Here is a 27,743-nt window from a genome sequence, read left to right as displayed (position 1 = left end):
CTGCGCAACAAACAAGAGGCGTAAGAACATCGCTCCGGCCGTGCTTCCATGCCCACTGGCAAAGTGGTCCGTGGGACGCCCTTTTGTATGGCTTGGCGGGGGGTGGAGCGATGACGTAGATGCTGGTAGGCTGAGTCCGAGAGTATCTTGCGATAGCTTCGTTGTGGCAGAGCTGGTTGCATTCCTCGATGATAGCAGACTCGAGATACCGGTGGGACAGCGAAACAAGTCCGCCATAACCGGGTTACTACTCGAGGCAGCAGTACAGGACTGCGTCACGGGGACGGTGCTCAGCCAAGGGCAAACCATGACGATCTGCGCAACAAACAAGAGGCGTAAGAACATCGCTCCGGCCGTGCTTCCATGCCCACTGGCAAAGTGGTCCGTGGGACGCCCTTTTGTATGGCTTGACGGGGGGTGGAGCGATGACGTAGATGCTGGTAGGCTGAGTCCGAGAGTATCTTGCGATAGCTTCGTTGTGGCAGAGCTGGTTGCGTTCCTCGATGATAGCAGGCTCGAGATACCGGTGGGACAGCGAAACAAGTCCGCCATAACCGGGTTACTACTCGAGGCAGCAGTGCAGGACTGCGTCACGGGGACGGCGCTCAGCCAAGGGCAAACCGTGACGATCTGCGCAACAAACAAGAGGCGTAAGAACATCGCTCCGGCCGTGCTTCTATGCCCACTCCAAGTCTCCATGGCGTAAGTAGCTTCGCCCCTCAAAACCGACATTGGTGAGCTTCAGTGAACTCACTTGATTTTGCCAACCTGCGCATATATGTGCACCTGAATAATTTTTTCTGTAAGCTTTTGGCACAGAGTTGCGAATTTTTACGCTATCTTTTTGAGCCACCATTATCGCCCCGCCGCGGTGGTCTAGTGGCTAAGGTACTCGGCTGCTGACCCGCAGGTCACGGGTTCGATTCCCGGCTGTGGCGGCTGCATTTCCGACGGAGGCGTAAATGTTGTAGGCCCGTGTGCTCAGATTTGGGTGCACGTTCAAGAACCCCAGGTGGTCGAAATTTCCGGAGCCCTCCACTACGGCGTCTCTCATAATCATATGGTGGTTTTGGGACGGTAAACCCCACAAATCAATCAAATCAATCAATGAGTCACCATTATCGTTTGGTTTAAAGAATACAGTACTCAAAATGTCAAATCAGCTTGTGATGTAGTCTTATTTTATGGTTGAGCACTGTCTAGACATATAGCAGCACTCTCAGTCTACATGCACTAATTTTAAAGTGTATTGCTTATGACACTTTCAAACAGACATGCATGCTGAAGTTGCAGGAAAGTTGGTCTGATTATCCATTAACTGGTATGTCTCAATCGGGCAATGCGTATTTCTGTTTCGCGCATGAACTACGAGACACTGGTACACAAGAAAAGAGAAAATGGCGTCATATCACCCTACATACGAGTGCCTCCACGGCGTGACCACGTGCGACTGATGTTCCGACGCGTTATAAGTGCAAAAAGAAAAACAAGGCGAGCTGTTTAAATTACAAGCACATCTGTCGTCCATCTATCCGTTGCTTTGAAATCGGTATTGTTTTTAATCGGTGTGCGAAAAACGTACAATTGCCACTCACCGTTCATCCTATTGTCATTCTCCACAGCTTTCCGTCTGCTCAGCTCACATAGGCGTTTAGCTACAATGCACGGCATAGAAACAATACGCACGCTCAACTCCCTCTTACGGATGTCGTTATAGGAAATCCAGTATCTTGCTCCTAGCAGGCGACGCACTGAAAATGTTCGACAGTAACAAAGCAGTCACTTTGAGCACAATCTCGTGGTGCAAGTACCTGCCTGGCATTCGAGCAGTAGTTGTAGAAATGCTTGATCACCTAGCGCGTAAGTATACAAATATATGGATACGCACAGCTCAAGAACGATGTTGACGCTAGAAATTTTCTTGAAGAAAAGCCTCCTGTAAAATACGGTGACCAATACCATTGCGATCATCTGAACACTACGCGTGCTTTTGCGTCCATTCAACCAGAGCTAGCACGCGTGTAACACCTTTTCCCAGGCTGCATCGCATGGTGGCAATGGCTTGCGGTAGAACCTGAAGAAGGTTTATTTGACAGCACCCATATCGAGTGGCACAAAAACAAAGAAAACTTATCAAGAAACGAGTTGAGAAAATGCTCTCTAATGACGTCATCCAGCCTTCCAATAGTCGATGGGCGTCTGTCATAGTGCTGGTTAAGAGAGAACACACGTTGATTCTCTGACGACTACCGGAAACTGAACATTGTAATCAAACAATATTTATACCCTTAAACACATATTGACAATACACTAGATCGGTTGTGGTGCTTAAAATATATCTCCACCTTGAATACGCATCAGATATCGCTCAGCACCTACGAGACAACCTCGGTTTGCAACAGTTTATACAACACTTGCTGGGTGTCGACGTTCAAGTCCCACGCATATTCTCTCGAGAGTTCCCTGTGTTCTGTTTTCGAGAAAGCGTCGCTCACAAGAGAAACTTCGAGCACAACAGGGAACCTACCAGAGTACTGCACGGGCCGGGCCGTCTGAAGCATTTTGCTGTGGACTTGGGTCATGCTCGGGCTTGAAATTTCTGGCTTGATCCGGGCCCAGGCGTGATGCTACGGGTCTGGGCGGGGCCCGGGCATGAGGCTGTGTGCTTGGCCACACTCCCACTCATTTGAAAGCCTAAGTCAGGCCTTCTAACACAAGCGAACTATATGCACTGCATTGTATAAAGCTATATGTGCATAAGTGACGTGTTGAAAGGGTTGGTGGAATTCAAAGCTCGCTATGATTAACTCCGTGGTAACTTAGTATGATGCGACAGAGAACTGCGCTGATCAAATGGAAAACATACTGTTGGAAGACGTCAATGTGGCCAAGTTGTTTGAGGTTGTTTATTATTAAAGCCCTTCAAAGAGGTCAGCGGGTAGCTTGCGTGCGACAAAGTAATACACTGCCGCTTGTATTGATGTGCGACGCAATACTGAACAAGCACCAGAAGTGTGAAAGCTCACGTCGAGGACAATAATCTTTTTGAATAGAACGGCCCAACGGAGAGTTTCACAATATGGCAACGTCCTTGTGGCCACCTCTACGCCAACTTTGCGTTCTTGAAGAGATGGAAAAAAACTTGTTAACGACAGAGTACGCGAAATGTTGATTGCTCTATGTTACAACCGGCCCCGCAGCTGGGCCGCGCCCCAAAATGCACGAACAGAGTGGCCAGGGCAAAAAGAGAGCGTTTATTGTCCGGCTTGGGTTTTTATAAGAACGAAAGGTAAAGGAACGGGAAGAGGGAGATAAGATAGAAAGCGCGCGCAGCGTAGACTGGCAGCGCTTGTTTAGCGGTGGCCAACAGTTCGTGGCATTCCTTCTTCCTTAGAATCCATAACGCTCTACTGGCTTCTTGATAGGTGTGGAACGTCTTAGCTCTGGGGGCGGGTAGCCCGGAAGACCGGGTCAGTAGCCGTTGGAGCTTCGCAATCTTGTACTGGAGGGTCCGGGCTTATCTGGGGGCTAGTTAGAGCATCTGGACTCGACGGTTCTTCGATGCTTCTCCGCCTGAGCTGGTCCATGTGCTGGTGAACAAGCCCGTTCTCCGTGTCGACAGACACGATGCGTGCACCAGAGGTTGACCGGACCTTCCCAGGTGTCCACTTGTCACCCCGGTCGTAATTGCGAAGGTACACAGGATCTCCCGGTGCGAAGTTCCGCCCGGCGCTGTCAGCAGAGTGGACATCCCCTGTTGCTCGGCTCCTGGGAGGAAACACATGTCTAATCGGGTGCGGAGCTGGTAACCCAACAACATTTCTGATGTTGAGCGCCCGAACGGAAGCGGCGTGTTTCTATAGAGGCACAGTGTTCTAGCCAGCGTATTTGACAAGTCGGCGTACCCCACACTTCTTTAGTCCGTCTTTGGTGGTTCGCACCGCACGTTCGGCGAGTTCATTACTCTGTGGATGGTAGGGGGGTGCCCGCACGTGAACTACCCCGTTCTGTTGCAAGAACTCGTTGAACTCCCATCCGGAGAATGGCGTGCCATTATCAGACACTACTGTGTGTGGCAGATCGAATCTACTGAACAGCGTTCGCAGGGCATCGACTGTGTTGCGCGAGGTCGCGTGAGCCAGGGGAATGGCCTCAATCCATTTACTGTGAGAGTCCACGACGACAAGAAGCATCTTGTTTTGGATCGGACCCGCGAAGTCGACATGCAGTCGCGACCATCTTTCCTGCGTCTCTGGCCAGCGAATGGGTGCTTGCGCGGGTGGCATGGGCAACGCCTGTACGCAGTGCCGACACACAGTGGCTAAGTGCTCAACATCGTGGTCCAAGCCAGGCCACCAAAATTTTGACCGTGCAACTGCCTTCATTGCAGAAACTCCTTGATGAGCTCCATGTAATAACTTCAGTAGCTTCTTCCTGGCTTCCGCCGGAACCACAACACGATGACCCCAGTGAAGCAAGTTATGCTGCACGGACAGCTCGTTCCGCCTTTTGTGATACTCCCGCATCCCTGTGCCTTCCTCCGCAGTGCGTTGTGGCCAACCTTGGATGACGTACCTGCACACACTTGACAGTACGCCGTCTGACTGCGTGAGGGCTTGAAGCTCTTTCATGGGCACCGCCAGCTCGTCCCACTGGTCCACGACGAGGACGTACTCGGCCGCATCCTCGTCGTCCTGCAGCGCCTGTTCAAGAAATTGGGGTAACCGGCTTAATGCATCCGCGTTGAGCATAAATTTTCCCGGCTTGTACTGCAGTTTATAGTTGTATGCACCAAGTAGTAGCGCCCATTTTTGTAATCTGGCTGCCGCCATGACGGGGTTCGGACGGTCGTGCCTTAACAAGCCGAGCAACGGCTGGTGATCCGTAACCAGAGCGAACTCTCGCCCCAACAGGTAGTCCCTAAACCTAGTAACACCAAATATCAAGGCTAACGCCTCGCGCTTGATCTGAGAGTACTTTCTTTCGGCAATTGTCAGCGTTCTCGATCGAAAGCCTACGGGTCGCTTGTCGCCTTCGGTGTGATGAAAAAGTGCAGCACCAACTCCGTATGGGGATGCATCACACTCCAAGAAGAGCTCACGGTTCGGGTCAAAATGAGTGAGTACGGGTGCCGCGCACAACGCATTTTTCACCTGGACAAAGGCTTTCTTTTCTTTGGTGCTCCACGTCCACTTAGCGCCCTTTTCCAGCAGTTTGTACAACGGTGCTAGAATGGTAGACAAGTCAGGCATAAACTTGTTATAAAAGGTTACCATGCCCAGAAATGAGCGTAGCTCACAGACGTTCTGTGGCGAGGGGGCTAGCCTGATAGCATCCACGTTCTTTTCCATGGGATGCAGTCCGTTCGCGTCAATACGGTGACCTAGATATGTAACAGAGGGCTCGCTAACGCGGCACTTATCAGCTCTAAGCTCAATGCCATGTTCACGGAAGCGCTCGAGCACACCCATCAGATAGCGATTTTGGCTGTCACCCTCTTCCGCTATCAACACGTCATCTAGGTACGCTTGCACTCCAGGCAAGCCCTGTAGGATTGATTCAATCCGCCTTTGAAATATCGCCGGTGCCGAAGCAATCCCAAACGGGAGGTGGTTGAAGCAAAATAGGCCCTTGTGGGTCTATTATCACGGCCAATTTGCGAGACTCTTCGTCTAGCGGGATCTGGTTGTAGGCGTCGCGCAAATTCAAAATGCTGAACCACTCCCCCCCCCCCCCCCCCCTAAGTGCGCAAAAATATCCTCGATAAGAAGCAGCGGGTATTGTTCCAGCTTGCAAACTAAGTTCAAAGTAATCTTGAAGTCACCGCAAATGCGAACTGTGTCGTCTTTCTTTAAGACTGGAACAATAAGCATAGCCCATTTCGAGTGCGTCACTGGTGATATAATGCCAGCTGCCACGAGTCGATCTAATGCCCCTGAAAATTTATCCAAAAGAGCGTAGGGTATCTTTCTTGCCTTGAAAAACTTTGGCGTCACTCCAGCCTTGATGTGAAGGCGCACCGGTGGGCCTTTCATGAGTCCTACGCCCTCCGTGCACAGGTCAGAGTAGCAGTCCAACACAGAAGCCGCGGGCGAAGACTCCGGGCTCGACCCGAGTGGTGGCGCAGCTACGTGGAGTACTGCTGCGCCCTGCTCTTGTAGTTTCTGCAGCAAATCACGACCGCACAGGAGAGGACCTTCGCAGTCCAAGACGATTAGGTTACAATCAACCTCCGCCGATTTGTGGCATACACGCATTGACAGTACTTCGAGTACGGGTAGCTTCCCCAAATAGCACGCCAGCTTTATCTTCGGCTCCTGCAACTTCGGCCATTGATGACGGTGGGCTTTCTAGGTTGCTCTAGGAATGACGCATACGGGCGAGCCGGTATCAACGTCCATCTTCAGCTTTACGCCGTTCCACGTGAACGTTTCCTGAATCGGTGGCACCAATGAATTCTTCGAAGTTACGGACCAAAGTTGCGACGCGCTGCTATCACTGTCGTTGGTTTGGGCTGTTACATTCAACGCGTTGTCGATCCTTTGGCACATGCATGCCAAGTGCCCTTGTTTTCCACATTTGTAACAGTGCCTCCCGCGCATTGAACAGGTCGCGCGCTTATGATTACGCTTTCCGCAGCACTCGCATGGCTTTCCGCCTTCGTTTTTCTTCTGGCCTCGCGGCACCCAGCGTTGCTCCTTCATTGCCGACACTGTTACCGGGGGTGTTTCTCGATTTATGTTCTCCGCATCTAACTCTGCACTTTCTGCCGCCAACGCAAGTGCCTCTGCTTCTTGTAACGTCAACTCAGGTTTCGCGAGCAGCTGCTTTTGCAAATTTCTTGAACGTACACCGCACACGATACGGTCCCTTAACGTCCTATTCAGCATGGACGAGAACTTGCAGTTATGCGCTAGGCGCCGTATTTCCACAATGAATGCGTGAACAGACTCTCCTTCCTGCTGGTTTTGGTGGAAAAACTTGAATCTTTCTGAAATTTCGTTTAGTCGTGGGTCATAATACTCGCTTAGAACTTTCACTACCACATCGTAGCCGAGTGCGTTTGGCTTCTGCGGTGCCACTCAACCACATAGCACATCAATCGTTCGCGACCCAAGTGCGGCTACCAACAGGGCTCTTTTCTTGGCATCGTCAGTGACTTCGTTTGGTTCAAAATATGCCTCAACCTTCGCGAGGTATGCTTGCCACTTATCTGTGTCGTCGTTGAATTCCGGGAGCCGGTGACTCATGCCTGTCGATGGGGTGGCTGCTTGCCCGCCTTCAGGAAGCAGCTGGGTCTCGTTCTTTGTTGAAATACTCGTCGCCACAGTTACAACCGGCCCCGCGGCTGGACCGCACCCCGAAAAGCACGAACAGAGTGGCCAGGGCAAAAAGAGAGCGTTTATTGTCCGGCATGAGTTTTTATAAGAACGAAAGGTAAGGAAAGGGGAAGAGGGAGATAATATAGAAGGCGCGCGCAGCGTAGACTGGCAGTGCTTGTTTAGTGGTGCCCAACAGTTCGTGGCACTCTACATCTGTGCTTGCCACAAGAAGCGAGCACAGAGCAGCCGGATAATGAACTCCCAGTGAAGTATGCATCTCTTGATGAGTTTAGGGAGTGACGCAATGCTGTGAAAACAAAAACAGCTGAGAGTGGGCTCGACAGTTACCTTCGGTATAGTGATTCTTGTGAAGACATTGAAACACTGTTTTAATGGGGAGAAGCCCATTGTCGAAAATACCATGATTTTTCACTGCTTGCGAAAAAACGAAGTGCTTTGCAATCCATCCATGGGCAGCAGCCGCGAACGCTATTTTAGTGCAAATGGGTACGTAGTTCACGACAGCAGGACCATTGCTGGTTTTGCCCTAGCAGATTTGCCTTTTTCTAGATTTCTGCCTTGTTTTGGCCTTTTCACACTTGATTGAAGATATGTGTGGTCTGTCGTCCCAAAACCACAAGTTTTTATGAGAGACGCCGTAGGAGAGGGCTCCGGAAATTTCAACCAGCTGGGGTTTTTTAACGCGCACCCAAATCTGAGCACACGGGCCCACAACATTTCCGCCTCTATAGTGAATGCAGCAGCCGCTGCAGCCGGGATTTGATCTCACAACCTGCGGGTCAGCAACCGAGTACCTTAGCCACTTGACCACCGCGGCGGGGTGGCCTTTTCGCACTTGTATTGCTGTGGCGTCATTTTATGGCGTGGTGTTTTTGTGTCCCGGGGTGTTATTTTAAACGTAGTTGTTATGTTTGTTTCATGAAGTAGCGCAAAACCTTTTATCTAGAATCGCACTAAGTTTAGTCCGTAGCAGCTCGAATAAATTATTATATTGCATATGGAGATTATTTTGTAGTGATGAAGTTAGAATAAGAGTTGTTTAAATTTCATCTGCTGTTTAAATCTGCTTGCCACAAAACGTTAACATTTTTTTTCTTGCTGCGAAAAATGCTTAATCTGAAGCCCCCTTTAAAAATCTTATAATTGAAGTTACCAATGCGAGAGTAGCAAGGTGCATTAACAAAAATATTCTGGGTTTGCTTCTATCTGCTTTTTCACAGTAGGTAAGGTTCTGCTATGTTTTCTATTTATTGTACTGCCATTGTAATGTCTTGCCATGTGCCATAGAGACCACAATTCAATTACATTTCTCGGTACTACGTGCGAATACTGCGATATGGATATGAGACATGCCGTAGTTTCGACCAGATAACTTTCGACCACCTGGAGCTCTTTAACGTGCACCTAAATATATGTAAAGGAATTTGTTGCATTTCACCCAATGAAGGAAGAAAAAAGAAGTAAGCGAGCATTACGTCACACGAGTGAAGCCGACCGTGTCGGCTCAACAAGTGGTCAAAACGTCCGAATGAGTGGTAGGTTTCAGTACTGTCTATGGTGTTGAGCTTCGGACTCTCCTGCGTGAACCGATCGCTGGTCTCCGCTAGTCTCCGCCGAACAAGTGCATTTCGATGAAGAGCTACCGGGTGTCGTGCTTCGAATCATCAGCAAGTCTCGTTGCTGACGTTAGCTTGACTAAAAGGTCAGAGGTGAGGCCGACACTGCTGGACCAAATGACTTCAAAGTGACTTGGCCTCCCAAGGCTTGCGGCGCGACGTCGTACTCCCTCCATACTATTTCTTTCTTCCCTCCTTCACCCCCATCAAAATGCTGTCGCTGTAACTACACGCATCGCACCCAAGCTTTTGAAATTAACAGCAAAACAGGTTAAACACTGAGTACCCCCATGCCAAAACAAAATTTCAATGCATGCACACATCAGATTTTCCGCCTGATCACCCACTATAAAGCTCAAAGCATCATTGTTTATTTATTTACTTCATCATACTGCAGGCCGAGGTTGCCGGCCTGCAGCAGGAGGGGAGTACGTATATAAGAACAATGACGTGAACAAGCGCATCTGGAATGTAAACGTCCAGAAATAGGATTTACTTCAGGAACTAACAATTGCTTGTAAGAGTGGCACCAAAAATAGTGCTATCAGAAGGTTGTAAGTTGTGGAAAGAGCCAGTATAGCAGCCAACACATAAGAAAACAAAACTCTAGCATCCTTGATTCACCGAAAAAAATATTCTTCCAGACTGTGTTTGTTAATGAAGTTTAAAATCGCTGTTATGGCTTCGTCATTCATGTTGCGAATCATGACATTGGTGATTTGACCCGCCCCAGGCGCTGTGCTGCGTTTCATGCTGACGATTGCCGCTCTGACCTCGGAATGCGTAAAAGGTGCATCCAGTTGAGTTTGGGAGCCCAGTGTATCTGGCCTGGTTAGGGGCTGTGATGGCTCGGGCACCAAAACACTTAATATAGTTGTCTAGAAGGAGGTCATCTCGTGTGCCTGGATATGTGTGCAATAATCTTTCTAGAGATTTTTGCCTTCGTGTTTAGTTTTCAGATGGTCAGTCAAGGCTCTGAGGATATTCCGTTTCTTTGCTGTTCCTAAGGTTCCATTTAGTGAATCGCAAAATTGTTCCCAGTTGGCTGTCGCGAGTTGATTAGCATACTGTTCGGCTTGCTGCGTTATTTCTTTAATTTTTGCTTTGAGTTTCCTATTTCGCTTTTAATTTTCTCATCTTTTAGTGAGGTGTCTTCTTGCTCTCCACAGGTGGAGAAGGTGACCGTCTACTTCAGGGGTGTCATCTGTTCTGGCGACAGTTTTGGTGTGCATTTGCTTTTCATTTCGAATTACTTTGCACCACTCGTCCAAGTTGTCTATGGCAGTCACGTACGCTTTTAGCGATTTTCTGTATGCATGTCAGTCTGAACATTTAGCTGTGCCGTCGTGTTTGCGGATTCGGCCGGTGCGGATTGTGGTGCTTAGTACTTAATGATCACTGCCCAGGTTTTCAAGGGTGTTGTACCAGTCCACGCTGTGGCAGTTTCGTACTATCGTCAAGTACGGACTTGTGTCCATTGATACGCTGTTGCCTATTCACGTTGGTATCGAAGGGTAAATTAACAGCGTCATTTCCAGTTTCTCTATTTGTCTTGCGATGTACTTACCTTTGGTGTCTTGCATTTTATATTCCCAGCTTGCATGTCTGGCATTGAAGTCCCCAATTATAATTAGTGGATTCCCTTCCGCCAGTTTTGAAGTCTCTTGAAAGAGCTTGTCGAACGTTGCTCTCTTTTTTCTTGGGGGACTGTGGATAATAAGTACGAAGGCGCTCTTTCCATGGCTCCCTTTGTAGGTTATTTGTGTTATGATATGCGGGATATCCGCCTCTTCTATTGGCGGATGACATATTGCTGTAATTGAGTTATCGACTAAAGAAGCAACTTTCCATTCTGCGTCCCCGGCACTGTAAGTTTTGTAGCCCCGTCATTTTGGTTCTGCTTCGGCTTCCTGGACTTCTATGACAGCAGGTGGCTTTTGTTGCGACGCCACCAGCTGCAACAGTTGCTCTCTTTTCCGCCGGAAACCATAGCAGTTCCAGTGTTATATTTCGCACTTTTCTGACCGCTGCGTTTGATATTTAGCCATTATGCGTCTCCTGGTTTATGACTGACAATCCGGGCCTGTTGTAAAATTTCTCAGCTTTTTCTCCAATGTTGACGCCTGCGGCATGCTCTCGCAAGGCTTTCGTGAGTTCGATGTGTTGTGCATGGATTTTCTTGTCCAGAATCTCGAGCTTTCTATCTACTTTTATCATTACTTCCTCTATAATTGTCAGTATAACTTCCTTTAATGTTTCTTTCAGCATCGACGACGTAAATATTGAACCGCCTCCTGCATTCGGTTGCGTCTGCAATTTCTGGCCACTCCGGGCGGGTATAGAGTTTTGTTGTGGGTGCTGCGCTTGTTGCTTTTTTAGTTCCCTATTTTCACATTCTAGGTCACCTATTTTCACCCGCATTATCTCTAATTCGCGTTCTAAGCGCGTGAGTTGTGGTGTTTGGTGTGAGTGTATGAATAATTTCGCTGCCCAGCTCACCTGGTTCTTCGCTTTTTTTTTTCTGCGCCTTCTTTCCCTACTGCTGTTGTTGCTTTGCTTGGGCCGGCTTCGGACTCTCCTGCGTGAACCGATTGCTGGTTTCTACTGGTCTTCACCGAACAAGTTCATTTCGATGAAGAGCTACCAGGTGTCGGGCTTCGAATTATCAGCAAGTCTCGTCGCTGTTGTTAGCATGAATAAAAGGTCAGAGGTTAGGCCGGCACTGCTGGACCAAATGACTTGGCCTAGCTTCAAAGCGACTTGGCTTGCCAAGGCTTGCTGCGTGACGTCGTGCTCCCTTCTTACTATTTTTTTCTTCCCTCCTTCGCCGCCATCAAAATGCTGTTGCTGTCACCACAGGCATCGCACCCAAGCTTTAGAAGTTAACAGCAAAACAGATTAACCACTGAGTAGCCCCGTGCCCAAAACAACATTTCGATGCATGCACGCATCAGATTTTCCGCCTGATCACCCCCTATAAAGCTCAAAGCATCATTGTTTATTTATTCATTTCATCATATTGCAGGCCGAGGTTGCCGGCCCGTTGCAGGAGGGGAGTACGTATACAAGAACAATAACGTGAACAAGCGTATCTGAAATGTACACGTCGCCCCGCGTCAGTGGTCTAGTGACTAAGGTACTCGGCTCCTGAGCCGCACATCACGGGATCGAATCCCGGCTGTGGCGGCTGCATTTCCGATGGAGGCGGAAATGTTGTAGGCCATGTGCTCAGATTTGGGTGACGTTAAAGAACCCCAGGTGGTCGAAATTTCCGGAGGCTTCCACTACGGCGTCTCTCATAATCATATAGTGGTTTTGGGACGTTCAACCTCACAAATCAATCAATCAAATGTACACGTCCATAAATAGGTTTAATTCAGGAACTAACAAGTATTTGTAAGAGTGGTACCAAAGATAACGCTATCAGCGGGAAGTTATAAGTTGTAGGAAAAGCCAATATAGCAGCCAACACATCAGAAAACAAAACACTGGTATCCTTGAGTCACCGAAAAAAATATTCTTCCAGACTGTGATAAAAATCAAGTACTTCAATTACAAACTCTGGGAGCGTATTCCATTACAAGATAATTCTCGGAAAAAACTTTAATTGAAAGCAGTTACAGCTGAGGCTAGTCAGCAGGGTTGAAAGGGTGGCGAGAGCCAGTGGTGCCTTGAAATCGGGGCCTGACCACGCAGCGTTGCCCTGTTTCAACGGCAATAAAGTCTTTTTTGCAAATAAAGTTTCGTTTTTTTCTACTAAAAGCAACTGTAGGAGCAAATATAGGCTTCTAACTATATGTCGCCATGTGACTTGTTCTTCTTGCCGCCAGCCACATTAGAAAGGACAGCCGTGCTATATTGACTGTCTTGCTCCGAATGATATCTTTCTACGCCTCTTCAGGAACATAATCTTTCTGTTCCAAAATAGCTCTGTGATTGCCTCGTTTCGTCGATACTTTCCATAAAAAGCCGCCTTCCTTTGAATATTCTTAAACTGGTGCATGGTAGGATGCATGGTTAGATGAATAACTTTATTACGGTCCCCAGCACATGCATTTAGCGCGCAGCAGGTCACTTTCTCGGGACAGAGACCTTGCCCCTCCACCGTGTCGCGGGCCCAACGGACAGCTCAAAGCTGTGCTTAAAAGCCCGAGATCTGTAGAGTTCGGTCCCACTCTTTCTTAGCGATCCTGGCCTTCATTGCTTGGGGGGGGGGGGGGGGGCTATCCCAGAGCAAGTGAGCTAAACTAGCTGTATTTTCACTATAGCGACGCGCAGCGTCAGGGTGTGCGTCCGAAAATATTTTGTGCAAGAAGAGGCCAGGCACGGATATGTGCCCGTCTGAAGCAGGCTGTTCGTGGCCACTTGTGCTTTATCGAGTGCTTTGTGCTGCAGAGGCATAGTTCTCCTAGTTAACCGATAGTGCTGCACGAGATCATTATAAGTGATGAGGGCATCATACTCACTCTCCCATCCTGCCGAGAAAGAGTCTGGGCCCACACAGTGAGTTAGGTCTCGTGTAAGCTCATGTGCGATCTCTTTGAGGTTGGGCAGTGGCCCCTTCAATACTCCAATGCCTGAAACCAATGGATGTAATGCGGGGTAAGGTGCTGAGTGTCATGTATTCCGCCGACTGTTGGGGATATGTTCTCTGTTCTGAAGGACAGGTTTGACATTTTGAAGTCGCAGTACACTAAGGTTTTTTTCATCTTCCAGGAATACCAGGCTGATGGCTGCCTGCTCGGCCACCTCAGGACTATCCGTTTGGGCCGTGCACGCGTTGATAACCACGCCATCTTTGTTGGCCTTCACTGCTATATAGGCTCGTCTGCCAGGATATTTGTCTGCGTTCGTAAAGCAGCATGCACTTTCGGAAGCCGCTGACTGTCGGATAAGTTATTTGGCTCGAGCAAGTCTCCTGTAGATGTATTGCTCTGGGTTCATATTCCTGGGAAGGAGTAGTATGCTAATTTTTTCCTCTGCTCAGGTGTCAGTTCACGGCTATTACACTTCATCTCCCGAGGCATGACGCCAATTTTTCATAGGATCTATCTGCCCACAGGGGCGCCACACATCTTGCTAATCTGTGCCCGTTCTTGTGACTCTCCAATCTCGCTTAGATTGTTGTATAGACCTAATGCTTGACTACGCGTGTCCTAGTGCGCATGGGTAGCCCCGTGGCTCTTTTCGCAATCTTCCGAAGAAGCACTTCTAGCTTGTCTTTTTCCACTTTGGTTCAATTATGCATGGCTGCCATGTACACAAAGTGAATTATCACGAATGTTTGGGCCATTCTAAGCAAGTGGTCTTCCTTGAGCTTCTGATGCTGGTTGGCCACTCATCTCAGTAAACGCGTGTCGTTCCCTTGCCTTCGCAGTGAGCTTATTGACTGGGATGGTATTCCAGATATTCACCTCTATTTTCATGCCCAACATCTTGATGTGACCGACCACAGGTATCATGTTGCATTTAGTGGTGTAAAGGCGACGTATGGTTAGGTGCCTGTGTCCCAACCCTTTAATATGGGCCTTTGCCTCTTTGCTGTGTATTACGGCAGCTCAAGCTTGCTCGGTGAGCACCGCGAGCTTGTCGGTTTAGGTATTCCTCAGTGGTTTGGGTTGAATTTTGTAAAGTGCACTTTGTTTGTCCTTCACTACCCTTTACCACCCAAATATGCATGGGTAGTATGTTAAAGGTTCTCGATTTTACTCAGTTGCCTGGGCAGTCCTAGCATGACCAGGTTGAAGAAGGTAGGGGATGTTACCGAGCCTTGCGGGGTACCACTGTCGCCCAGCTCGACTGGCTGTGACTGCGGAGACCCGACCCTTAGCAATGCCTCCCTTTCACCGTGGAGGTCCCGAATATCGTCGTGAAGACGTTGTCGAAGTCCAAGTATTGAGATTTACTGTAGAATGAAGACATCCTGTTTGTTATCAAAGGTCATTTCTCTGTATGGGCCTAGGATGACCTCTACTCCTCTTGTGCTGTCTATTATCCAACTCTTGACTAACTCTATAGTACCTTGCATTGCCAGCCCCTAACGAAAGGAAATGATGTTGGGAGCGTATATCTTGTTGTTCTCTTGGTAAGGCCTTATGCGGGTAAGTACCGCATGCTCCATGGTCTTCCCTAAGCACGATGATAGAGATATTGGACAAATATTATCCACGCTGAGAGGTCTGCTGGGATCTGGTAATAATACCGTTTTCGCTCTCTTCCATTCTATGGGAACTTTGCCAGAGCGTTAAGTCTTGTTATCTATCGCAGTGATCTTTTCCGCACCATCCTCCTCAAGATTACGGAGGGCCTTATTAGTGATGTTATCCAGCCCCAGTGCGTATCGGCTGTTCAGAACTCTGACTGCTTGTACTATTTCTTCCTCAGAGGAGTCGGCATCAAGCTCCGGACTAGGTTGCCGCAGGTATTTGAAGTTAGCGCCCTAGGTAGCTGCCGCAATCGCCACGGGGAGGTACATGGTCGTCAGGGTTCTTACAAGCTCATCTGGTGTTTCGGCCTTGCATGCCTGGTATAGCAGCTTGCTCAAGGCATTCTTCGGTGATGTCTTAGTGTTCGCGCCGTTTAAGAGGTGTTTAAGAAGGTCCCAAGAGCCGCCTTTGCGCACCTTTCTATCAGTCGTGTTGCAGACTTCGTTCCATTGTTGCTTTGTCAACGTGGAGCAGCGTTTTTTAATGCTCCAGTGGAGATCCACAAATTTCTTTTGCAGCCGACGGTTCAGGCGTTGCCCTTTTCATCTTTGCAGCAATCATAGCTCGGCTTCAAGCATGCGGGCAAGTCTGCTGTCCATCTCTCAGTTTTCAGGTTGGTGATGACTGTTGTCGTTGCCGCTTCGAGATTCACGCTGAGTTGCATCATTTACTCGTGCAGGAATGCTTTCGCGTTCTCCGCGGCCTGATCAGTCCTCAGCTCTCTGAATTTGTCCCAGTTCACTAGCATTAACAAGGTTTTCTCTGTCTTGTGCGAGCCTTGTGCGAGCGTAGTCATCACGTTGACATAGCGGTCGCTGTCAAGGTAAACCTTTGTATTATATCACGACGCTCTAGTAATGTTCTTCATGAAGGCGAGATCGGGCGTGCTGTCCTTGCAGGTGCGATTTCCTATCTCGTTGGTTCTGTCGGGTCGGTTATGAGCCCGAGGCCAGTCTCGATGCACTTTACCCACAGATCTTTTCTCTTAGGTGTACTGTGCGCGTATGGCCAGGTCGGATGCCGGGCACTATAGTCTCCCGCCATGAGCACAGGGTTACTGCCTGCCAGATGTGTGGCCTTGGTTAGGAAAGCCGGGAGCATCTGCCTGTGGTGCTTCGGGCTGTTGTACACGTTGAGAATGAACGTTGGCTTGCTATGCTGCCCCTTGCCAGCTACTTCTACCATAAGATATTCGATGTCAATATATGGCATATGATTGTCATGCTCTACAAAAGTGAGCTTTTTATGCACCAAAATAGCGACCCCCCTACCTTAGTAAAGTTTAAACAAGATAGCATACTCTGGGACATGGAGTAAGAGAAGAGAGGAGCGCCGACTCCGCCGGTGCCCCACGCTTTCGCGCAGGACACGGCGTGCAAGGTGCACGCGGTGGTGTAACTCATTCATTTGTTTCCTCCTCCGCTCCTCTTCTTGCTTTCACACATGCTTCTTCCTCTCTTGGCACGTATCTCAATGCGTAGCGCCACTGTACGCTTAAGAGCGCACGCACGAACTTGGGGAAATCCATGGCGGTGGTGGCGGGAAGCGGCGAGCACGGAACATGTCGTCTGCTAGAAAATCGTTTTCTCGGCTGCCTCAGTGTGGCAACCAAACAAAACGTATATACGCATACTTATAAGGAAATACGAAATAAAAACTTCGTACCACTTTTTTTACACATAAGTGGAACACTGTTACAGATGTTTAGACAAAGCACACGAAAAATTCTGCAGAAGAACAGTGGCAGAGCAGACGTACGCTTGTTTTCCACACCTGGACTCTTGAGCAGCTGTGTTGGCCGGACATTTTCGTTTTACACCTTTGTCCATAATGCCAGTAGTGCGCTTAGTTACGCTCTAAGGGACAAGATATCTTCGTATTTGTGTTGAAAGATGCGGGGCAACCGGACCGAGGACAATGAAGAGTTTCGTTCCCAGCTACAGGTCTGGTTATGGCAAAGGATGCGAGAAGATTTCGCTCTTCGCAGCCTCATCTGATCTGCTGCTACTGGATCAGTGGCGTCGAAAAGTACCCGTTAGTAAACGTCCCCTGAAATCATAGGACAACATATGTGCTCGTTATTTCGAGAAGCACCTCATGTTTGATAGGTGCTTTAGTGAACACAAAGGGAACGTTTCACTAGACTTAAAGTAAGTGCCTCGACTTCAAAAAGCAGCAATTTCTTTCTTCTTTTGGATAAGCGTGGGTCAACTCAATGACGCTAAATACCAGGCAGAACCAACAGATTCGATGATTTGATTGATTTGTGCGGTTTAACGTTCCAAAACTGCAACGTGATTATGAGAGACGCCACAGTGGAGGGCTCTCGAAATTTCGACCACCTGTGGTTCTCTAATGTGCACCAAAACCTGAGCACACGAGTCTACAACCTTTTCGCCCCTTCTGATTTGCAGCCACCGCAGCCGGGATTTGATCCCTGATCCTGCGGGTCAGCATCCGAGTACCTTAGCTACTAGGCCACCGCGGTGGGCCTGAGAAAACCAACAGACACCGGTGCCGAAGAGCGTGAGGACATCAATTTTTCTACAACCGTGCACAGAGTGGGCGCCTTTCGTTCACCAAATATTGTCAATTCTCAGCCTTGTCTACGAGAGGACTCCTTCAGTTGGTGACCTGGCAAGGATCTAAGAAACAACAGCTTGAGTGCGCCTTCCAACGAACAATTTGCGGTAGAAAGTGATGCAAGCAGCTCTACTGCTATAAGCGACAACAGAGACCCTCTGTGGCCAGATTGAAGCACACTTTTGCAAGAGGTCATTCAGCACCCAGAAAAAGTCAAGCTTCCTACTTCACAGGGCTACCACAAGGTACAAGACATTTTCATAGAAACAGATGTCTGGCACTAGTCACAAATAAATAAAGAAAACGTGAAATCCGTGTTACTGCTCCCGCGGTTTTCGCCACATAGTTTTGTTCAGAATTCAATCCAAGGCTTTTTGTGCTGATCCCGACGCGATAAATACGCATCTACTGCTGCATGTACGTATAATGCGTTCAAAGCTAGTTATATTATCTTCTTAGCTTGCACTCTGATATAAGGCAAAGACAGAGATTATTTGACCAGGCAATCTAGAAAAAATGATGTCATGAATGATTTCTGTGCGCTGGGTGTTTTTTATTTAATTGCAGTTGATCTTGCATATAGTTAGTAGCCTAGCTGAGGGCAGCGAAGTTGCAGGTACTTCCTAAACGTAACCAGAAAACGTGAATAATTGGTAGGATCGTTTCAAATGATAATATTGCTGGCAGTAACTTTTGAAGAAATTTTAAGGCTATCTCATGCATACACTACAAATACCAATACTGTTATTTACTCACGCTTGTAATTACTGTTCTTTGATCAAAAATTACCAGGGTTTTCTTGTCTTCCATTGCAGGTGGAAACGTTTCATGGAGCCAGCATTGTGCACAGCGCAATCTCAGTTGTAAGTGAAGACGCAGTTCCGGCTGTAACGAAGTGCATCTATGCTTTCGAAGGCCTCCATGAGAAATTATTTCAGGCAGTTATTCTGACCTGCAACTTGAATAGGATTGTCAACCTTGGAGAGGAGCCGACTACTATGGAAGACTTTGAACGAATGGTAGAGATCCAACATGATACAAAGATATGGAAGGGTGGCCCCACAAAAGAAAAATACCCAGGCGTGAAATTTTGGTGTACCTACATTGGCTGCTTATGTGCGTGGAAGTACAAAAAAATTCGCGATCTACAAAACAGACCAGTGCACGTAGTGCAAAAAACTTGCGGGCACGTTGCGTTGTCACGCGATGCGCAAACAAAAGAGAATGGATGCTTCCAGAACGACTGCAGTGCAGCCTTTGATGAGGAAGCCCAAGTTTGATGTTTTGCGCATACATCAAACATTGTTTTACAAAAAAGCTTGGTCATCAAACTGACGGCTAAGAGCATGAGAAGGAACTAAATGTGTATCAAGAAAGCATGAGCAATATAAGCGAGGAAAAATCTGAGTCCCTTCTACAGCGACTGCCGGAAGGTCAACGCTTTGTCGTGGAAGAACGCATAAAACAGGACACGTGCATTTCATCAAAAGGCCGCCGCAATTTGGACACGTTTCTGACCTTGTGTCTTTTAATGCGAATTTGAAGCCCCTCTGCATACAAGTTTCTGAGGCCCAACGACCTGATGCCTCTTCCCGCCTTGTCTACTGTGAGGAAATATATATTGCTCGTGAGGCTGGAGTGCGGATTCGATGGCAAGTTTTTCAAAGCATTCTAGAAGAAGCTGCTGAAAAAGAAAGAGAGCCAAAGACGCACAATACTTGTATTGGATGAAATGCTGGTGAGGTAATCCTCAACCATTCTTTCCTGCAAAAAACGAAAAGCGCGTCGCCGCTTGACTGTAGTTAGTCACAGCCGTAAAGGTGGGACACATATTAACGCCAATGAAAGTACTTGAAAGCGCAGTTGAAGTTCAACCTAAAGGTAACAATAATAATGTAACTGGAATGGAACGTGGCAAAAGTAGGAACTCTCTGCAGGTGGCTGAGCAATATAACAAAACTAAAGTATTTTGTGTGTGTTTTATTAGAAACTTGCGTTGCTTCCATCGAAATTGGGCGCCATAAAGCAGGTATCGAATCTGCTATCTCAAAATCAGCAAGACAATTATCCAGCATTTAGGAGCTAGTAGCCAATGTCTTTTTTTGTTCGTAGACACGAACAAAAACAGACAAGACACACACCATGGAGGAAGAAAACCTGAGGAGAGGCCCTATCGTATCCCAATGCTTTGCGAAAAGTGTGGCGGAAGTGACGTCAAGTGTATGGGGAAAACAAACCGGTATGAGGCAAACGAAACAGCAGACGCTCCGTGACGTGCTCTCAACGCTGGTTTGCTTGTGGGCGTACTTAAAGTCCGAGCGTAAACTTAGCACATATTGCATGATTTGCACGCAGAAAAATACTGCGAGCATACCTTTCCCAGACCATTCGTGCGTAGCAGGCCTTAACGCGGCGCGCTGAAATACTTCGTGGAGTGTTTTTCTGCAACAGCACAGAAAGGGCCGGTACGTACCGTAATAAAAATAATTCAGCCCCCCCCCCCCCCCCCGGCAGTGACTTATCCGTTCTGCTCAACGTAAGGCCTTTCATTTTTTCTCTCTTTGCCAGATTTCCCGATCTACGGGCCCAATAGCAGTTCTTTGCTGTCATATAGGGTCAGTGTGGCAATTTCGATTATGAGAGCCTGCTTTGTAGCTATTCCGTGAAACGCCAGCCTGCTATTTGACGTACTTCACATCGATAAGAAGGGACTACGGTATTGTATACGCGATCGTACACGTAAAGTGTGTAATTACAGAACGCACGCAAACAACAAGCAGTGAGCGATGCATGCAACACTCAACACTAAATTTCGCGTGTGTTCTCAGTTGACACACTGAGTAGGAGCCGACGTAGCGTACAGTTAAGAGCTCCGTATGCAAGTACCAGGCATTATTGATCAACAGTCGAGCGAACATACGTGGAAAGTGCCACCAAGTACATCCGGCAGTGCATGCTATTTGCAACGAGTATACATTACCGCTAGGCATCACACAGTTTTCCTAAAAAACACGCAAAAAAGCAGCACTCGTGAATTGACTCGCCGCCGGCACAGAACACCTACCACTCCGCCGCCGCTGCTTCCAAGGCTGCTGCGGCGGCTCCTTGCCGGAAATCGCAAAGTGTTTATTTGCTTCGCCGCTAGGAAGCAGTGCGTGGCTTTGCAATGCGAAATTTTGGAACCATCTAAACTCCCTAAGAAATGAGACGAGCCTAAAGCAGAGGTTTATAACTACAGCCCAAGGTGCTAGGCTAGAAGGGGACGAAGTTATTGAATATATAAGAACAAGGGTGACAGAAAAATTTCAACAAAGAAGTGCTTTATGCACCACAGTAGACAAGGACGAACCAAGTGGTGCAATGGCTCCATTTTTACAACGTGAGTGGGAAAGGGCTGAGAAAAGGGTTCCGAGTAGTACATCAACAGGTCCAGATGGCATTCCAAGTATGGTGATGAAGACATTAGGTCCGAAGTCTAAGCAGGCTTTGAGAGAGGCAGTGAGCAAGCTAATAATCGATGGTAAAGTTCCCGATGGATGGAAACTTAGCAGGATGAGCATGATCTATAAAGGAAAGGGGGACAAAGCTGACATAAAAAACTACCGTCCCATAACAGGTACATAAGTTGTCTACAGGCTGGCGATGCAGATTATAAAGGAAAGGCTGCAGGCACAGACAGAGGATGAGGTGCTGGGAGAACTGCAGAATGGGTTTCGGAAACACGGGAGGCTGGAAGACAATCTGTTCTCGCTGACGCAGTGCATAGAAATAGCAGAAAAGGAACACAGGCCCCTGTGGCTAGCATTATTGGATATCAAGGGAGCGTGCGATAGCGTGGTTCAAGAGGAATTGTGGGGAGTACTGGACGCACTAGGCGTGGAACATGTAGTCACTAATCTTTTAAAGGATGTCTATAAAAGTATCAATGTAGTTATAAAGTGGGAAAAACAGGTATCCAAGCCAGCAGAGGTAAAACGGGGGCTTAGGCAGGGGTGTCCCCTGTCACCCTTATTATTCATGATGTACCTACAAGGATTAGAGGCCAAATTAGAGGGAAGTGGACTGGGCTTCAACCTCTCTTTCGTCAAACAAGGAAAACTCATTGATCAGGCACTACCAGCATTAATGTACGCAGATGATATAGTGCTAATGGCCAACAACAAGGAAGATTTGCAGAGATTGATGGACATCTGCGGTAATGAGGGAAAAAGGTTAGATTTCAGATTCAGTAAGGAAAAATCAGCAGTCATGATTTTCAATGATAACGAAGGTAGAGAGCTTAGAATACAGGAGGTCACGATAGAGATAACAGATAAATACAAATATCTGGGCGTATGGATAAGCAATGGGACCGGGTACCTGAGGGAACACGAAATATACGTGACCACTAAAGGTAACAGGAATGTAGCAGTGATGAAAAATAGGGCACTGTGGAATTACAATAGGTATGATGTTGTGAGAGGAATATGGAAAGGAGTCATGCTTCCTGGGCTGACGTTCGGCAATGCGGTCTTGTGTATGAGATCAGAAGTTCAAGTAAGATTAGAAATTAAGCAACGTGGAACAGGTAGGCTTGCTTTAGCAGCTCACGGGATTACACCAAATCAGGGAGTACAAGGTGATATGGGATGGACATCATTTGAGGGCAGGGAAGCTAGCAGCAAGATAAAATTTGAGAAGCGATTGAGAGAAATTGGGGAAGAGCGTTGGGCTAGGAAGGTTTTCAGCTACTTGTACATGAAGAATGTCGATACAAAATGGAGGAAGCGAACCAGGAAAGTGACTGGTAAATACTTAGAAAACAGCAGGTGGCCAAACCAAAAAGAAATATCGGTTAAGAAGAAAGTGAAGGAAATGGAGACTGACATGTGAAAAATGGGCATGATTAAGAAGTCCGCACTAGAGATCTATCGAACCATTAAGCAGGAAGTTGCCAAGGAAAGGATCTATGATAATACTCGGGGTAGTTCTCTATTGTTTGGGGCCAGGACGGGAGTACTGCGAACCAAGACATATCGGGCCCAATACGAAGGGGTAGACACAGTATGCAGTGCGTGTGGAGAGGAAGAAGAAACTGCCGAACACTTGATAATGTTCTGTAAAGGGCTTCACCCTATAGTTCAGGATGATGGCGCTGAGTTTTACAAAGCACTGGGGTTTAGGGACTGGGAGGGCAAAATAGACTTTAAGCGGGTATACTTAACTAGAAGGAGGTTATCTAATTGGTGGCTAAAGTCAAGGCACGAGTGAAAATTAAACCCTTCACTGCAGAGTACGAATCTTCAAACTCACGTTTTAAAGTAAAAAAATAAATCCAGTTATTGGTTCATTAGGTATTACGGCTTGGTGGCGCTAGCCACCGCCCGATCTAAAGGGTACAGCCATATCCATCCATCCATTCATCCATCCGTGCGGCAGCTTGAAGAATATGACGTCTTGGCCTCACCTCAGTTTTTCCTTCCTCCATTACACACACAGACGTTATGTATGTGTCACGCCATCTTTGTCCTTCTTGCGCGTTAAGGTGGCGGGACCAATCCCTTCTCGTACTAGTTTGAAAGAATACACCAGACGACACCACTCATCCACGCTTGCAAAAAGCGAGAAAATTGCGCGCGCAAGTACGGTCAGCGTCGCCTAGCGCGTGTGTTATATGTCGCGCGAGGCGGCGGAAACTGGCCGATAGAAAGCAAGGAGCACGAATGCAGACGGCGTCTTTCACCTACAATTCGCCAACTGTGGCGGTTGGTTCAACGACACGACCAAAGGTGCCTCAGTGACAGCTGACAAACGGAAACCGGCGTCGCTTTACTAAAGTGTAAACACACGCGCATACGCACGCACATAAACAAACACAAAATCTCGCTGTCTCTCTGACTCACTCACGTCCATGGAATAACGATTGAACATGACATCAAACAAACGCTTTGTAGCGTTTGAGTGCACTGAGCTCAACTATCTGAATGCAGATTTCGCTATGTATTGACAAACAAATTTAATCAGGACCCGTTATATAGAGTGGTTTTTTTGAAACCATTCGACAAGTTGAAGTGCAAAATGACCATCCCACGAGGCCAACATTCCTTCAGTTGGACCACCTCCTGTCTGCGCAAAAGTTAATAAAACCCCTAAAATACGCCAACTGTGAAATCAACAACGGCGAGGAGAAGCCCTGGTCAACTCCCAAACACATCAAGTCGATTTTCGCCTCCAGTGAAAGGCCAGAGACCAAGATCGGTAACCTGAGAGCAAAGCTAGACAGACTAATCAAAACAGACCTTCAGGAATGTGATATTTTTCCCCAGACAGAGGGCGATCCCGCCATAATATACTGCATAATATACTTCCTCGCTGGATGGCGCAAAAATTTGGCCAAAAAACTAACTGTGAGACGTGCAGGGACGCACTTGATTAGACTTTGGAGCCCGTCAAAGAAAAAAATTTTCAGTCACAATGCCACCAAAACATGTGGCAAACTAGTGTTTCCAAACGAGCACCTGTACAGAATATTACATGCGGCCGAGGACTGCTTTTCTCGTGATGCCAAGTCAACTACTGTTTACGAGGAAACAATTGAACATGTACCGTGGACACACAGTCTCAGCTTCCCTTGTGAAGCTCACAAGAAAGAAGCCCTAGCAGGAATTCTATAGTGCTACGTTCTAATGAGAATGCGGCAATTTTGCTCGTAAGAGAACCGAAGGGTGCGGAAAGCGTCAAGATAAAAAAAAAAGAAACATGCGAAGCACCTTCGAACTTGATTACCGCTAAAAAAAGAAGCGACAAGCACCACCTCACAAGCTTCTTTCTCTGTAATACAATACGGTACCCTTTCCTAGTTTTTCTTGCCATGTAAGTTTTATACTCAGAAGCCATGTTTTTTATTGCACATAAAAGATTTGTTACACTTCTTTAAGCACCATGTTTTTGCAATGTGACCTCATGTATTAAGTTTATGTATATATTATGCCTATGTATGTTGTAGTGGCATTGTATAATTCTGTCTGGTCTACGTTAAAGATGCCAGGCATTTGGCCTGTTTCAAATAAAAGAAGTAAAACGATACATTGGGTTATTTCTTCTCTTGACGTCAATCCACAAACTGCAATAGTTACGCGCTATACAAGAAAGAATTGGTAGCAGACGTAAGGCGTGCGTGGAACAGACAACAAAACAGATAGGCGAGAACATCCATGAACACGGCCATGCGCGAGTCCGTGCTGTTCCTATAAGAACGACAGACGGAGCCCCCACCCGCGGCTCTGCTCGAGGGCAGCGCCTCTCCTCCGCTGCTCTCCTTCATTCGTAGCGCCACTTTGCAGGGATTCGCTCGCAGGATTTCAAGCTGGACGGTTGTGCCCTCGCGATCTCCGACTTCAGCGTAGCTCCCGCCGACTGGTTCGCCCTCCGCGGTCTCCTGACGCCGTGTAGCTCTCGCATTGTGGCACCCCGCCCTTGGACTGCTTCGACCGGATCCCCACTTTCCTATCTCCTTCTTTTTCCTCTCGTTGGCTGTCTTCTTCTGCTTCTACTTTCCTTCTATTCTTTTTATCCCTCCTTCCCCCCACCCCTATAAGGCACTGCGCCGTGTCGCCTGAAGGCAGACAGAAATTAGGTGCCTTTTTCCTCTTCATTCTAATCACTACCACCACCGCCACTTTGCAGACGAACCGAGAATCATGAAGTGGCATTGAAAGATGTGTCCCATTCAGACAAGCGGAGTCGGCGCTCCTCTCTTATCTTACTCCGTGCCCTAGGATGTTAACGTGCTAGGTGAGTGTCTCCTGCAGCAGAAATACGCTACGTTTTTTTTTCTTTTTTCATGTGTCATAAGGAACTGCTGTAGCGTTTGTGCCTTGCCTCCAAGTCCCAAGAGGCTCTGGTTCAACGTGCGCGGGCGGCGTTGCTTGCCAATGGAGCCCCGGAATAGGGGTTCCACCTAGTGCTGTGAGGGTAGGAGGCCAATAAGGCCCCAACCCAATCACCTCTCTGTAACCATTTAATGGTTATTAAATGTTTTCACCACCACCACCCACCAAGTCCTCGACAGCTCCACGGCTATACTATGACGTCGTTAGTGGGTCCTGCAATCATGAGGAGCAGTATGTACATCGGCGTGACCATCTGGCATTACTTGGTTCGTTGGCTGACTGGTCGCTGTCCCGGAGAAAATAGTCATTCGCGGTCACATGTAGCAGCCACCACATTGTCTAGAAACGCATCAGTTGTGCTGCATTATTCATTGCATTTTTTTCCATAGCTGCCAATTTTTTTTGGAGACTGTTTGAATTAGTTTGTAAGCTGGCCACATTCGTTTCCAGACGAGCAATGGTGAGTTACATGCCGGCAACTGACTCCGTTAGGTGCTCGACATTATCAATGAGCGCACTCAGCATATCACAGATCTGAGAGCGAGCACATCCAGCTGCTATTGATTCTTCTTCGCAATTGATAGCCATGCGTTTTGTAGACCTCTCGCTATCAGTTTCATCATGGCCTTCATTACTGCTCTGTAATAGTTAGGATGTAGGCCCAGTCGTTACACAAGCCGCATTGTCACTCCTGAGCTCCTCGAATTCTCTGAATCTCGAGTCTTTGAATCATGAGTGTCCGAATCACGGTTACCATATGCGCGTTCTCATTTTCTAGCTTAGACAGTGTATCAATTATCACATGCCCCAGTTGCCTTGTTTGGGCTGGTTTCCTGCATGTGGTAAGCTCACGTTGTGCCGGTTGTCGTCGAAATGGCTCCTTCGCGTCGGTCCTCCAGGAATCGCACCTGGTTCGTTCGACTGCCTTTGGATGCGAAAAACGAGTGTTCCCTGCATTGGTCATGCCCTCTCCACCGGAATCTGTCTCAGAAAGGAATCGGCCACAGGAGCCGGACGGTCTACTGGACCTGAAGCACCCAGTGCATCTTCAGCTTTCCCGGAGTGGTGGCTCTCCCTCTATTTCCGTGCACCCAGCCCACTGGTCTTCCAGCATGGCCCCGGCTCGATGGATTTAAAACCCAGTGTTGCCATGTGGTGCCTCGGTGTCCTCAAAGCTGCCACTTTGTCCCATTTTCTGCGTCGTACCACGTATGGTACCTGGTATCTTCGCTTGCAGAGGTGGTCCGCGGTTGCGTGGGTGCTTCCACAAAGTTTGCGGCTTGGCGTACAACAATGCTTTCCCTCCGGGTTAAGAACTCCCCCAGGCAGCACGCCGCCGTTGCACCAATCTTGGACCAACATCGGCTTACATCGGCACCGACGTCGGAAGTGCAACTTCTTCCAATGTCGGGCCGACGTTCAAGCCTATGATGGGCCGACGTTTTACCGATGTTTTAGCCAGTATCCAACCAACATTGGGCCGACGAAGGCCCATCGTATTGCCGACAAAGCTGCCAATGTTCGGCCAACATTGGGCCATATTTCAGCCAATCACATGCCGTTTTTACGCCAATGTTTGCTGCACAACGAATATTGGCTACCGATGTACGACCGACATTGGACCAATCCAGGGCCACATTGCAGCCAATCAAATGCCGTTATTACACCGATGTATCCTGCACGACGAATATTGGCTACCGATTGGCTTGCCATTATGTAACCATCATTAGTAGGGAATTTTTCTTACCGGAAGATTAAACAATATGCCCCGATGACCCGCTCTTGTAGCTTTGCAGCCCTGTATACTTGGGGCAACAAAAAATTGAATGCTGAGAACTGAAAGCAGTTACTCGATCTATTTCATCTTTTATACCTCATTCCCTTTGCTAACCCTAGAAGTGTAGTTTATTTACTTACCAATCCATCTTTTGCAATAGCGAGTGCTTTATTTGGTACTGGTATTTGGTGCAGCAGATCGAAAAAAGTCCTTAGGAAGTAAATTCTGAAAGCATATGTCCCCCACATGCAATCTCCACATATGTCCCCCACATGATAATCGAGAATATTCATACAGTTTAGAGCATTTTTTTGCAACTAAAACATGGTGATGGTGCTTCCTACTCA

The 27,743-nt window shown here is 47.8% G+C and overlaps 1 long non-coding RNA gene across 1 annotated transcript; it reads left to right on the top strand.

The window, feature by feature from the left end:
* Positions 1-411: 411 nt before the first annotated feature.
* Positions 412-24,811, top strand: LOC142784976 (uncharacterized). The gene is made up of 2 exons (XR_012888803.1): positions 412-702; positions 18,564-24,811. It is a non-coding gene; the product is annotated as an uncharacterized LOC142784976 (long non-coding RNA).
* The last annotated feature ends 2,932 nt before the right edge of the window (positions 24,812-27,743 follow it).

The sequence above is a fragment of the Rhipicephalus microplus genome, unplaced genomic scaffold, assembly GCF_043290135.1.
Source record: "Rhipicephalus microplus isolate Deutch F79 unplaced genomic scaffold, USDA_Rmic scaffold_16, whole genome shotgun sequence".
In the NCBI taxonomy this organism is placed as follows: domain Eukaryota; kingdom Metazoa; phylum Arthropoda; class Arachnida; order Ixodida; family Ixodidae; genus Rhipicephalus; species Rhipicephalus microplus.
Note: the sequence above shows the minus strand (reverse complement) of the source record. Positions and strands in the feature narration are given on the sequence as shown.